Raw genomic sequence first — 13,797 nt, forward strand, 5'->3', positions numbered from 1 at the left:
GAATTTGCTACAATGAGAACAATAAAGTTGTAGTTTATTATGTGAATAAAGTAACCATATAAGGATTGGGGGTTCTGGTTGCCAGCGGAGCCAATTATGTGATTAAAGGATTGGAACTCTCAGTCCCCATGGAGGGGAGTGGGCAAGAAATTGAATCAGTCACCAATGACCAATGATAGAATCAACCATGCCTATATGATGTAGCCTTCATTAAAACATTAAAAACCCAAGTGGATGAAGTTTGGAGAGCTTCTGGGTTGGTGAACATATGCAGATGGACAGAGAACAGCGTGCTTGGACAGGGCATGCACCCCTTCCCACATACCTGGTCCTATGCATCTCTCCCATTTTATATCCTTTTATAATAAACCAGTAATCTAGTAGGTAAAATGTTTCTCAGAGTTTTGTGAGCTGCTTTAACAAATTAATCAAACCTGAGGAGGGGTTTTTGGACCATCTAACCTGTGACAGGTCAGTCAGAAGCACAGGTAACAATCTGGACTTGTGATTGGCAATTGAAGTGGCTTTGGGTGGGAGGGACAGTATTGTAGGACTGGGATGTGATGCTGTCTCCAGGTAGAGGGTATCAGAATTGAGTTGAATTGTAGGACACTCAGCTGGTGTCCAAAAATCTCTTGCTGGTGTGGGAACCGCCCCCTCACCCTCACCCCGCCCCCACCAACACACATTGGAATTATGTGGTGATCAGAACCTTTAGGAGGCATTTCATTTAATAAGCTTGGAATTTGACAAATGCAGACTTTAAACCTGATTTTGACACAGAAAAACTGTGAAATCTTTCTTTTAAGTCACAACTACAATAAACTTCAATTTCATCCACATTAAATTGTGATAATTTAACCTACCTCCCTACTTAATGGGTTAAATGGAGGTCCTCCAAAAGATATGTTCATTTGTAATCTCCAGAACTTATGAATGTTAACTTACTTTGAAGAAGAGTCTTTGCAGAAGTAATTAAAATAAGGATCTTGAGATGAGATGATCCTGGATTATTTGATTAGGTACTAAATGCAATGTCAAGTATCCTATAAGAGTATGGGAAGAGATATTTGATATAAAATGAAGAAGGTGAGGTAGTGTGACCACAAGAGATAGGACTGGAGTGATGAAGCCAACAGGGTAGGAATGCCAACTACTAGAGCTGGGAGGGGCAGAGACTGCATTCTCTCCTCCGGCCTTCAGAGAGCAGGACATCTGGGTGAAAACGTGATTTCAGATTTTATAGCTTCTTGTGCTATGAGGGAATAAATTTATGTTGTTTTAAGCCCCTCAGATTGTGGTATCTTGTTATACTAGTCCTAGAAGATTGACATGCAGGGTCACGGTGAAAATTGAATGAAAAAAATGTAGAAGTCTTGGAAAAATAAGTCTTAGTTAGGATGTCTTGGGAAGATAAGTCTTAGGATGATGTACACACACACACACACACACACACGTAATTCTAATAATTTCTCACTAGTAATACTTATGCTACTGTGATTAGAAGTCTATTTCTGTATGTCTCCTCCAGTTTATTTTCATCTATCAGCCCAATATCACTTGCTTTATAGCTACTTTGGTTTAGCTTTTGATTATAATGGTTTCTATAACAAAGACTTTTAAACCAAGTGGGCATTTGGTATAGTGGAGTGGAGGTGAGATCTTGGTTCAGAATCAGACTGAATTATATAGTATTTCAATATATCTTATAGCTACCCATATGATTTGGGGCAAGTATCATTTTCTCTTCCAAACTAATGTTCCTCATTTAAGAAATGAGATAATAATATTTATCTGATGGGGTTGTTGTGAGGAATATTAATACATACACCACACATTTAACCATATACATACATTTGATTTGTGTGTGTATGTGTCTGTGTATATATGAGTGAATATATTTGTATATTATTACATCTTTTTTCCTCAGAAAATAAATGAAAACTTTCTCTTACGGGTGGTTATTGTGGATACAGAGAACCCGAAAACAAGGGATAGGAAAGAAAGTATAAGCCTTTCCTTAAATATCTAATAAGGGGCACCTGAGTGGCTCAGTGAGTTAAGCCTCTGCCTTCAGCTTGGGTCATGATCTCAGGGTCCTGGGATCGAGCCCCATGTCGGGCTCTCTTCTTAGCAGGGAGCCTGCTTCCCCTTCTCTCTCTGCCTGCTTCTACTTCTGATCTCTGTCTTCTACCTCTTCTACTTCTGATCTCTGTCTGTCAAATAAATAAGATCTTTAAAAAAAAAACATAAAAAAAAATCTAATAAAAGTTCCATATCATAATATGTATTTTTTATTTAAATGTATTATTACTATAATCATTTCAATTTTTATTAGAGGGCTATGCACTCATGTCTATGCTTTGTAACAAGCCAGGTATTTGCAAAAGCAAAAACAAAACCCTAAGACTCATTTTTTCTGATGACTGAGATAGTGTAGCACATAAGTTTTCCCTTCTGTATTCTGGAATATTAATTATATAACCTTCTTACCTTAATAATTAATTAGCTATGTTTATTTTTAACAGATGACTGGCATTTACCTGGCAAATGTTGGGAGAATGTCACCTCTCCATTTGCTGCTAAATTGAACAAAATGTCCTCTCATTTCATTGAATTGCCCTGTATCTTCCATTACCTGGCCATTAGAGTACCAGATATAAAATAATTCTTGTGTAAAAGAGTAGTACATACTATTTTCAGCCCAACTCATTATATCCATTAAACATTAATAAAACAAAAAAGTGTCTGTAAGAAACATATTTACGAAAAATTTAAAATAACTAAGATACAGAATTTCTACAATAAGATTTTTATAACATGTATTAGTAAAGGGTGATATATTTTTGCAGATCTGCTACGTGAAATCTATATGAGTTATAAGTATCATTTTACTACCACTGAATTAGAAATTCAGAGTGAAGTGATAAAAATTATATAAAAGCATGAAGTTAGAAATCTTCCCCGAAGAAAAACATAAAACATTTCCTTATGTCTACTAATGGAAGGATAACTAATTAACAAATGAAATTATGGGATCCACACCTGAAATTTGAAGCTAAATTTTAAACAAATAAAGTTTGTATTTACTTTCATAGATCTTCACAATGTGCTCTTATGAAGCAGACAACCTTTCCAATCGATGTTCAAAAATAATGACATAAAACAGTGTATGTATGTGTGGGTGTGTGTATTTAAATGCCTTTGTGGGTGTATATGAAAAGATCTAGAAGGAAGCGTCAAACTGTAACTAATGGCTACCACTGGAGAGGATAGTAGGATTGGTGGGTGATCCATGTGGAAGGGAAAATGGGCTTTAACATTTAAATCCATTCATTACATAGCATTTAAATGATTTCACAGTAAGCAAACAAATGCAAATGTATTTGTTATAAAAATAATGAATAAAAACTAAATCCTACAGATGGTGTATGATTCCCCAAATGATTACTGCAAAGAACTAAGAGTCTGCCTATATTGAAATGAAACCTCAAACTGACAATGCCTTCTCTGTCACATACTGTCAAGGGAGTCACCCACACAGCCACTTTAAAATCCATTTTGAAAACACACCATGATGTTCCATCTTTAAAAATAAATATGTGATCTTTCCCAGTTTGAGAGAAATGATCCAGTGGTCCCAAATCAGAGTAGTATTTGGTGTTCTTCCAGGGTGCGAATTTATTTCTGAAGGCTATTTTACCTGTATCACAATAGCAGTCACTTGCCCTGAGTATGTTGGTGGGGGGCTACTTGCGCATGGCTGGAATGGAGATTCTTGGCTTGAAGGTAAAATGTGCAGTGAAGAAGTGATAAGAAAGGCCCTGCAGGTAATGACCATTTCTTTGAGCTGGCTGAAGACAGAGGATTTGAATTTTTGAGAAGAGTGCCCACTTAGCACAAAAACCCCTTTAGTCAGTGGAAAATTTAGCAGCTACTGTCATGCCTGAGTGAACTTTCACTCTCTGGAATACATTGTCCTAATGAAACAGCAGTAATCAAATGCCTGTTGCTGGGAATTTTGACTAGAACTGTAGCATGGGACCCCAAAATGAAAATTAAATAGAATAAATGAGACCAGTCAAAAGGTAGGGTACAATAAAAGAAAGTCATGAGGGAAGAAGGAAATTCTTAATATCTCAATCAGTTTAAATTGCTCCTTCTCTAAAGTATTTATCTGGAGCCAGTCATAAGCCAAATACGTTTTTGTACATAGCAGATATTTAAGCTATGCTATTCTTTCTTCATTTTATTTCTGCTCTAGAGTCTGTAGGACACAGAAGAAAATAAGGTTTGTTAATTAATTCCTAGCCCTGCATCCTGTTTTCATGGAATGATAAACACTTTATCTAAAGTATCCCTCCTAAACCTAGCCTATAAGATCTGGCTTCTATTGATTCTCTATCCTTGTCTTCCACATTTTCTCTTTTTTCTTTCATTAACTTTCAGTCATTCTACCCTCCTTTCTGTTTCTGGGACACACCGTACTCATTCCTGTCTCATAATACTTAGATTTCCTATTCTGCCCGCTTGAACTACTCTTTCTCTAGATGTTTGTATCTTTGATTCTTTTGGTCATTCCTGATGCTGTTCAGGTATCACCTCCCCAGAAAGACTTCTTGTTAATGTCACCTGTCACACAGTCTCTCTTCTATTATTTTAATTTTTCATAACACAGATTGTTTTCTGAAAATAGCATTTATTACTTATATTGATCCCCCCCAATGCAGTATTAAAATTGGGAGATAGGATACTCTGTTTTGTGAACTACTTTGTGACTAGATTTTTAGACATCTACTGATAAAAATCTGATGTATGAATTAATATAAAATAATTATTAGTTATGATTTAAAAGGAATACATTCCCTTTCAGAGATAATAACAAACAAAGTAGAGACAGGATACCAGGGTAAATCTGATAGGAAAACCAAAATAAAGAATGTTTGATAAGGAATTTTAAAAATCCAGCACTTATTAAATAAAGCTTTTTAATTCTGGGATCTACTTTGAGGATCACTGTGTCAGAAGATCCATAAGACCCAGCTTCGTTCTATGTGGAAAATTCTTAAACATTTTCACATCAATTAAAAGATCTTTGCAGTAGATCAATTATGTTATGAAGTATGAGCTCTTAATCCCCTTTCAGATCTATTTCTGAATTCATCTTTTACCATTTTCCCTTATTTCCAAAAATAAGGCATCTAATTCTAGTATCTGTATCCGGCAAGGAAAGGAAAAAAAGGAGGGGGAGGGACTAGATTTCTAACTCTAGCGGGATTACAGTGTCCACTTTGTCAAATATAGTTAGGTAACATAGCAGCTTCCCTTCCAATTAGAAGTAGGTAAGAATCACCTGCTCTTGAAAGGAAGGAAAAAAGTACAATTTGAGAAACTGTGATGAGACTGTCATGCTCTAAAAGTCACGGACTACTCTGGAGACAAAGATAATATTATGGATAAGAACAGGTCTTCACTGGTAAAGAAAGGACTACTTCTCTTAGACAAGTGAAAAAAGAGGATAGATGTGGTTAAAATGATTCAGTAACCAAACTACCCTACCAATGGTTCTTTTTGTCATCTTTAATCACAACCCACGTGGCTTCTAAAAAGAGGGCGAATCATGACTACCTATTGTTACTGAAAACAAGAAGGGGTTCTTAGAGTTTTCTGATGTTTAACGTAGATCCAGAAACACTGCTGATTTTAAGTATATCCACTTAAAGATACCGCAGCAATCCCGATTTTTTCTTTAGGATATCAGTTCCACAAGAAAGGATACTATTAGCTGAAACAAATTACTTCGTGGTGATTGAAGAGGGAGAGTTGGTTTAAATTATTATTAGCACAGTATACACGCGTTTAAAACTTTATTGACTCCCCATAACAATATGTGCTCATTCAGATATTACAGTCATTCGAATGTCACGTGCTTACTCAGCCATTACCGGTCAGCAGGTGCATGTCTGGGTGTTGCAACTGCGGAATCTTTATCTTCTTGGGCAATCAGCTTCCTATCACAGAGAACTGTTACTCTTTTTTCTTTCCTTCTATAGTTAATAGAAATTGGCTTCTTGCCTTCAAGAGGGTAATCTCTTTAGTTGTAGGCTTCTCACATTACTTTCTCATAACAGTTTTTTTTTTTATTTTATTTTCCTGTAGTATTAGGAACCAAGTTTAAATAATGGGAACTGATTAATGTATCTCCAAGAAATGGCACTTCTTGGCAATTGTCATACATCCTTGAATATACTTCAAGGTTCTTTGGCCTTACTATTTGTCAGCTCTCTTCGTTTACCCAACTTCTCTCTCCTTCCTATCATATTTACACATCATACATACACTGCTTTTATCTGTCCTAAACTTCTTAGAATTACATAGTCCAAATCCATAACAATGGCTTCAATGACATTACAGCCAGATACAGTAAAAGGCCAATGAATTGTAACTCTTTACTATATTGCAAAGATTCTTGTTAGCCATTACCGTCATCTGTGTGCTCAGTCTGAGTATAAGAGACCTATTTGAAACACCTATGCAAGGAATGACATTGACCTCTCTTTCAGAGGTCTTTCTTTCTTTCTGTTTTTTTTTTTTTTTCTTTTTATCCCCCATAAGAGATAACTGTTACTATGCATTAAGTTTGAACAGCAGGGACATCCTTCCCTGTTGCTGCCAATCAGGTACCCTTCATTAGATCCTTATCTAATTAGTATTCCTTTAAAAATTAAACTTATTATGTATGCAGTGATCTCTCACTCTACACTGTTCTAAAAGTCGGCTTCCAACATATTGTTTGTACCTTCACCATATGTTGGAGTCATTAGATAATGACTTCCATCCTGCAAAGACTTTGCAGGAAAGATGCATATACATTTTTGCATTTTAAATGGTCTGACTTAAGAGACTAATTAGCAATGCCATTTTTGTGTAGAAATTAGCATATCTGTTATTTTATTAACTAGCTTGAATATCAATTACATTTCCACAATGTAAGGCATATCTCTGAAGTATTGTTCTAACATCCCAGGTTGGTCTCTGACAAGCAGGCAGACTTAATCTGTCAGGTTTTACATGGTTGAAAAACAAGGATTTGGCTCTTTAAATGTTTGAAATGGCCAAAGGTGCTGGTTTATTTTCAGGGCAAATCTTACTTGCTTATAATTACTTGTACCCATTTGACTGGATCAAGTAAATATTCTTTTGCAAAGTGCAGTCAATGTGAGATGTGTTCATAGGAATGTTTGGTTTCAGAGGTCTCAAGGCACATGAATGAGTTCATTCTAGAATTTGATATTATGGCCCACTGGGAGAAAAACTTGACTTCGGCAGAGAATGCTCTCAGGCAAGTATATATGTATTACTCAGCATCCAGAAAAATGGGTGAAAACATGTGAAAAAAGTCGAGAAATTTTTATTTGAACTAGTGTAATGGAGAAAACTGATCTAAATAAGGTTTTATTGTGTATGTAAACTCTGGACCAACTCTCCTAGTGTAGCCCTCCTTTCAATAGAGATATTTTAATCTGTCATCACTTAGAGCTCTGCTATCAGGAGAAATGTTGAGAATAACATTTTATTGGTGTTTTTAAAAACGCCTTTATGCATATGTGCAGGCAGTCTCTTGGTTGGTTATAAGTGCTGTGATAAAGTCAGCCAGTTAGTAATGTTTTAAGAGGACCACCGCTTCTCTTCATGAAGTCTTAAACATTGTAACAAAAATGAGAATAATAGAGGATAAGACAGGTCAGTCATTTCAAAGCCAGGTGGCACATGCAGGACGAAGATGGGTAGCCATTGTTTTGAGGTAGAATCTGTAAAATCTACAGGAAAATGGCAGGGATTGGGACTGGAAATTTGACACAGCAGAACAATCCATGATCCATAGGTAATTGCATATGTGGAGAGATCTGTAAGCAGCACTCTAAGAGTGAGGGTACGAGAGGCAAAAATCAACTCCCTTAGCCTTGCATTTTATGGCGAGTTATTCAGGCACAAGAGTTCCTCTGGTGCTAATATTCTGTAATAAAAGCACTTGCTTTAGATTGATGAGCCTAGAGAAGATACTTTGCCTTGTTTTCTGAGCACTGAATAGTATCTGGTCCAAAAAACTCCAACCACTCTTGAGCTCTTACAGCCAGCTGTTAGTTTTCATTCTAGAGGTGGTTACTTCTAGAAAAAGAAAAGAATATAAGAGCTAAATTTAGTTTCTACTGAAAGTTGGATGGTTGGGCATATGCCTTTACATTCTATCTTTCCACGTGTAAATCCCACTGAATGAGAGTAAAAATGTACAAATAGGAATAAAATCTTAAACAAATGACTTGGAGAATGGAACATCAGAATATTGGAAATTTTGGTGACTCCTAAAAACAACAAGCAGATAGAATGTATCAAAGATTAAAAAATAGTGACTGTTAGCTAACATCTATAGAATGTTTATGCAAATGGATTTTAACTGCTCTACTTTCATGTTGTAATTGCAATAGCAATATTTGTGTCCATTTAAAATGATCAATATACTTTAAAAATTGAATGATATAGGGGCATCTGGGTGGCTCAGTGGGTTAAAGCCTCTGCCTTCGGCTCAGGTCATTATCCCAGGGTCCTGGGATTGAGCCCAGCATCAGGCTCTCTCTCCTCAGAGAGCCTGCTTCCTCTTTTCTTTCCCTGCCTGCCTCTCTTGCCTACTTTGGTCTCTGTCTGTCAAATAAATAGATAAAATCTTAAAAAAAAAAAAAAAAATTGAATGATATACTTGGACCAGGCTAACAAATATCTAGTGTAGATTTTAGCTTCTGAGAATAGAATCACTTATAGTTTAGTCTACCTGTCTCCTGCCCACCTAAAAGTTAAAACCTACAATGCTCTTCAGCAAAAGATCTGAAGATGAATAGAGAAAGTCCATAGAGAAACTCCAGTGGGGGGCTGTAACAGATTTCTATTGCTTCTGCTGCTACTTACCATGAACTTGATGGCTTAAGATAACATTTATTATGATATATAATATATATGTTATATATTACATATATAAATAATATATTATATAATATATAATATAATATAACACATTTATTATTATCATTCAGTTCTATAGGTCAGAAGTCCAAAATGGATCTCAGTGGTCTAAAATCAAGAAGTTAACGGGGTTGCAGTTCTTCTGGAGGCTCTAGAGGATTGGTTCCTTGACTTGTTCTTATTGTTGTTGTTTTTCTGGCTTGGGGAGGTCACCCGAAATCTTTGCCTTAGGACACCCGGCCACCTTTAAAGTCAACAATGGCCAGTAAAGTCTTTTTTTATCCTATATCATTCTGATACTCTTTTGCTTTTACACTTAAGGATCCTTATAATTACACTGGATCTACCAGAAAAATTAGGATTATCTCTATACTTTAAGCTCAGCTGATTAGCAATATTAATCACACTTGCTACTTTAATTTCCCCTTGCCATCATGTATTATAGCATATTCAAGGTTCTATGGATTAGTAAATGGACATCTTTCAGAAGCCATTATTCTACTTGCCATGAGAGCTAAATTAATAAACTAACCTTGTACTTTGTTATTAAACATGAATAAAAGTGAACATTATTTGGAAATAAGACTGAAAATATCAGGATCTAAGTCAATAAATTACAAAAACTGATGACAAGAAAACTAATAATTCATAAGGCACAATTTAAATACATACATATACATATTTTATAAATGTACATACAATGTTTTTAGAAAAAATTTGAGATGATATTGCATCATAAAACAGGAATAGACTGAAATGAAAAAAGAGCAATCACAAAGTAAAACAGTGTCCTTAATAATTAAAAATATAACATTCAATAATGAAAAAAATTGGATAAAAGTTGAGAAATTTCCTTAAACTATAAAATTAAATGACACAGCTATGAAAAATAAAAACCAAATATTCAGACAACTGATTTCAGTTGTCAGTTTCAGGAGGAACAATCAATTTTAGTGAAAACTGAAAGATTAGAGAAAAGAAAATTTACAGGGAAAGAAATATAGAATAAAAGTTTCTTTCTGGTTTCCTTCCCTTCATCATTTTGCTCTTAATCTCCCTTCATTATTTTTCTCCACTCTATAGCACTAACAACCATCTGTGATCTTATATAGTAATCCAATTATTTATTTTCTCTGTCACTCAGAATGTAAAATCCTTGAACAGGAAATTAGATTATTTTGCACCCAAATGTAAAACTCTCACCTAGAATTATGCTTGCCACATAATAGCTCAATAAATTTTAATTAGATGAATGAAGAATGTTTGCTCAACAGTAAGTTTTGTCTGAGGAAAAAATACACCTTTTGTCCCTTTTCTGCTTCCCACTTCTATTGACACAAAATGAACAAACCTTTTAGAATCACTAAAAGTAAGAAAGAGAGTTTATTATTTGAACCCAGGTTGAAACAGGTGCCTGAGAAACACATTCTTCCCAGAGAAGAAATTGTTCTGGGGAATGGATGGTTTTCACAGACATACGTCCTTTTGCATCTTATAGAAGTTCAAAAGATGATAGATTAATATATAGGCAGGAATCACGGGTTTTATCATAAAGGAATGTAGAGAGTAGGAGAATTGATTGATATTTCAAGGACAAGAGAGTTTTCCTTTAGGCTACTCATTCACAAAGCATATGTACAATGCATAAATGGTAGACAATAAATTGGGCTCTTGGTTTGAACAAAGTTTATATACAGTCATGCTGAGTTAGGAAGTAATCTAAAATGGCTTCCCTTGCATATTAAACCTTTAGAGACTTTTTCTCTCATCATTTGTTACACCCCAGAGAATTTGTAATTCTGTTACAAAGCCAACCTTTAGGCTTATCTTTAGATCTTTAGTATTCTATGGTGCTATTCTTAATGCTTATATGCTCTGGAATTTAAGATAAAGAGATTGACATGTTCATTGAGTGTCAAATGAATAATTATTTGGACACTTTTGTAGGTGCCCAGTGCTCAAGTATGTCTTTGAAGGGGAAATCAAGGTAACATTTTGATGCTTAGATTTACATTCAGAGTTTCTGTAACTTGAAAGTTTTCAAGAGTAGACAGTTTGACATCAGTGTAGAGGGAGAAAAAATAATTTTCTCTCTACCTTTCTAGGGTTTTGGTTGAAGACTCCCTCCCCCATAATAAAAAAGCTAACTAACAGAAGAAAAACAAATGGAAGTTTAATAACATGTATACTCCTGGTTACATGGGAGATGCCCAGGAAAATGAGTAACTCTCTGATATGGTCCAAGCCACCACTTTAAATACCATTACCAGCTAATGATAAAAGAAGATGTTGTAGAGGGTCAGGGATTCAGTTATGAAAGGTTATCAGGACAAGCACAATAAGTAAGGGTAAATTTGTGATGCAAATTAGGTTCTTGTCTTCTCCGTTGACAAGAGTTTCTAGAGATTTAGTCCTCCTCCTTTTCCTAGTACAGAGAGGGAGACAATCTTACATACGGAGATTTCCCTCACAAATGCAAATTTCTTTTACAGAAGGTTAACTTCTTTTTTTTTTTAAGATTTTATTTATTTGACAGACAGAGATCACAAGTAGGTAGAGAGGCAGGCAGAGAGAGAGGGGGAAGCAGGCTCCCCGCTGAGCAGAGAGCCCAATGCAGGTTCGATCCCAGGACTCTGGGATCATGACCTGAGCCGAAGGCAGAGGCTTTAACCCACTGAGCCACCCAGGTGCCCCCAGAAGGTTCTTCTACTTGGCTTTTGGAGCTTCTCCTGAGTCTTTTTCTCAAAAATAATCAACTCCAGATAAACCTTATGCCAAAGAGGTATATTTTGGTGTGGCAAAATCTGTTCCCCTTCACTACAGTACAATAATAGGAAGGAATGATAAAACCTTCTGAGCCATCAAAATATTTTCTGACATTATCAGTAATGGAGGATAGTCAGAAGAAATGCAGGTGGGAGCTAGGGGCCCCTGTTCAAGGAGGAAACTACCCTTAAAAGGGAAAAGACCCCATCCTGTTATCCTATACTACTCTGGAAGAGCCCTCCTCCTTTTTCCATGTGAACAACTACCTGATAGGCAGATGAGCTTATGGACAGAAACCTGTTTGGGCAACAGGTGCATGGAAGGTTAATCAGATTTAAACAGTTTGCCAATAATCTCATGAAAATCCATAGACTTACAAACTCCAATGACAACCTTCTCTGATCCCCTTCCTTTTTGGGAGTTTTGTACTATTGCTCAATAAATTTTGCTTTGCTGCCCATCACTCTTCCTCTGGTCTACCTCTTTATTCTTTGAAGGGACATGACAAAGAACGGTGGTCACTAAAGGAGAAGAAATCCTGAAACATCAGAGCCCTGCTTAATATTGTTAAAAAAACAAATATTCAACTAAATGAATTTGAAAATCTAATTGGCTTTTTTAAAGATTCACACATCAGCAGCATCCAATCTAGCAAATAGAACATAGCTCTGAGCAACTGTATACAACAGAAGCCTTCTATAGGCAGAAACAGGCAGGACAAGAACATTATTAGCAAAAGAAAATGAAGGATTGGTTCATATAAGGTCACCTTCCCTAAGGGGGAAAGGGCAGTTGCCTTAATCATGCAGATTACCTCGCTGGTGCTGATCAGGAAATTCCAGACTGACTGGTTTAAAATTCCACTCCTGGGAGAAGTGACTACTACCGTGGGGTTAGATATCAATCCTTGGTAGGAGTTAGCAGAAGTGACTCCATTTTGGACCAGTTCTGTTTGTTCGTTTTTAACACTATCTTTTAGTCCTGCTAAGTAAATTCATCATTAAATTGACTTATCTGGAAGGTATATGAACCTAAAAGGCTGTACCATTAAGAAATATTTTACCCAACCAAAACTTTGGGTTGCTAGGGTGCTGGAAATGATATATGACAGTAACTGTGTTCTCTGCCTTGTTAGCTAAGCCTAAAGTATAAAAATTGCAGTTCCCTCCCTGCCACTCCACCCCCACTCATTTTTAGCAAGATTGTCTAGTTAGGCTAAAGATGATAAGAGGCATATTATTGTTAATATTATATATTTATATATATTAATCATATATAATTATATTATATATTATTTTTTATATATATATATATATATATATATATATATATATATATATTTTGCTTGTTGTTTTTTAAAATTGGTATAAGTGAGGAATTTGAGAAGATACTACTTGGGCATGTTATAATCCTAATCTGTTTAAGAATTATGACATAGTTCTACCAGTGAGGGTCAAATTAATTGTTTACTTCCAGACTTTTTCAAAAATCCATTTTTGAACACTATATAACTCATCTTACTCTTATTGAAGTATATATCCTCTTCCCAGAGCAATAGCTAATTTTACTCTCTACTCTTCAAGGCTCACTTCCAAAAAAGCCGTGCTTCAATCTGTCTACTAATCTTCAACTCTTATACACTGATTTAATCAATTCTAATTAAGCCCTTCCTTAAAACCTTTGCAATATCTTACCTTCACACCCCTGTCCCAAACACTACTAAGATTCTGCCAAGGTAGGATGTGAGCACCAGTTTATGTTTGCAATTGTTCCATAGAAGCCTGCATTATTATTTTAATTGCCAATGACGAAGAAAAATTTGCCAATATATTAAACTATAAATTTTATGATTATTTAGAATTTCTGTTTTATTCTTATAAAATCAACTGGGTCAGGTTCACTTGAACACTGATTTATTATGTATCACTCTTGTATATATAAAAGGGAAAAGTGAAGTAAATAGGTTAATGTATTTTTAAGTATCTTCACGTTTAAGATACATCTAGTTTTCAGATA

This window comes from Enhydra lutris, unplaced genomic scaffold (genome assembly GCF_002288905.1).
Source record: "Enhydra lutris kenyoni isolate GAN:26980312 unplaced genomic scaffold, ASM228890v2 scaffoldscaffold22, whole genome shotgun sequence".
Lineage (NCBI taxonomy): Eukaryota > Metazoa > Chordata > Mammalia > Carnivora > Mustelidae > Enhydra > Enhydra lutris.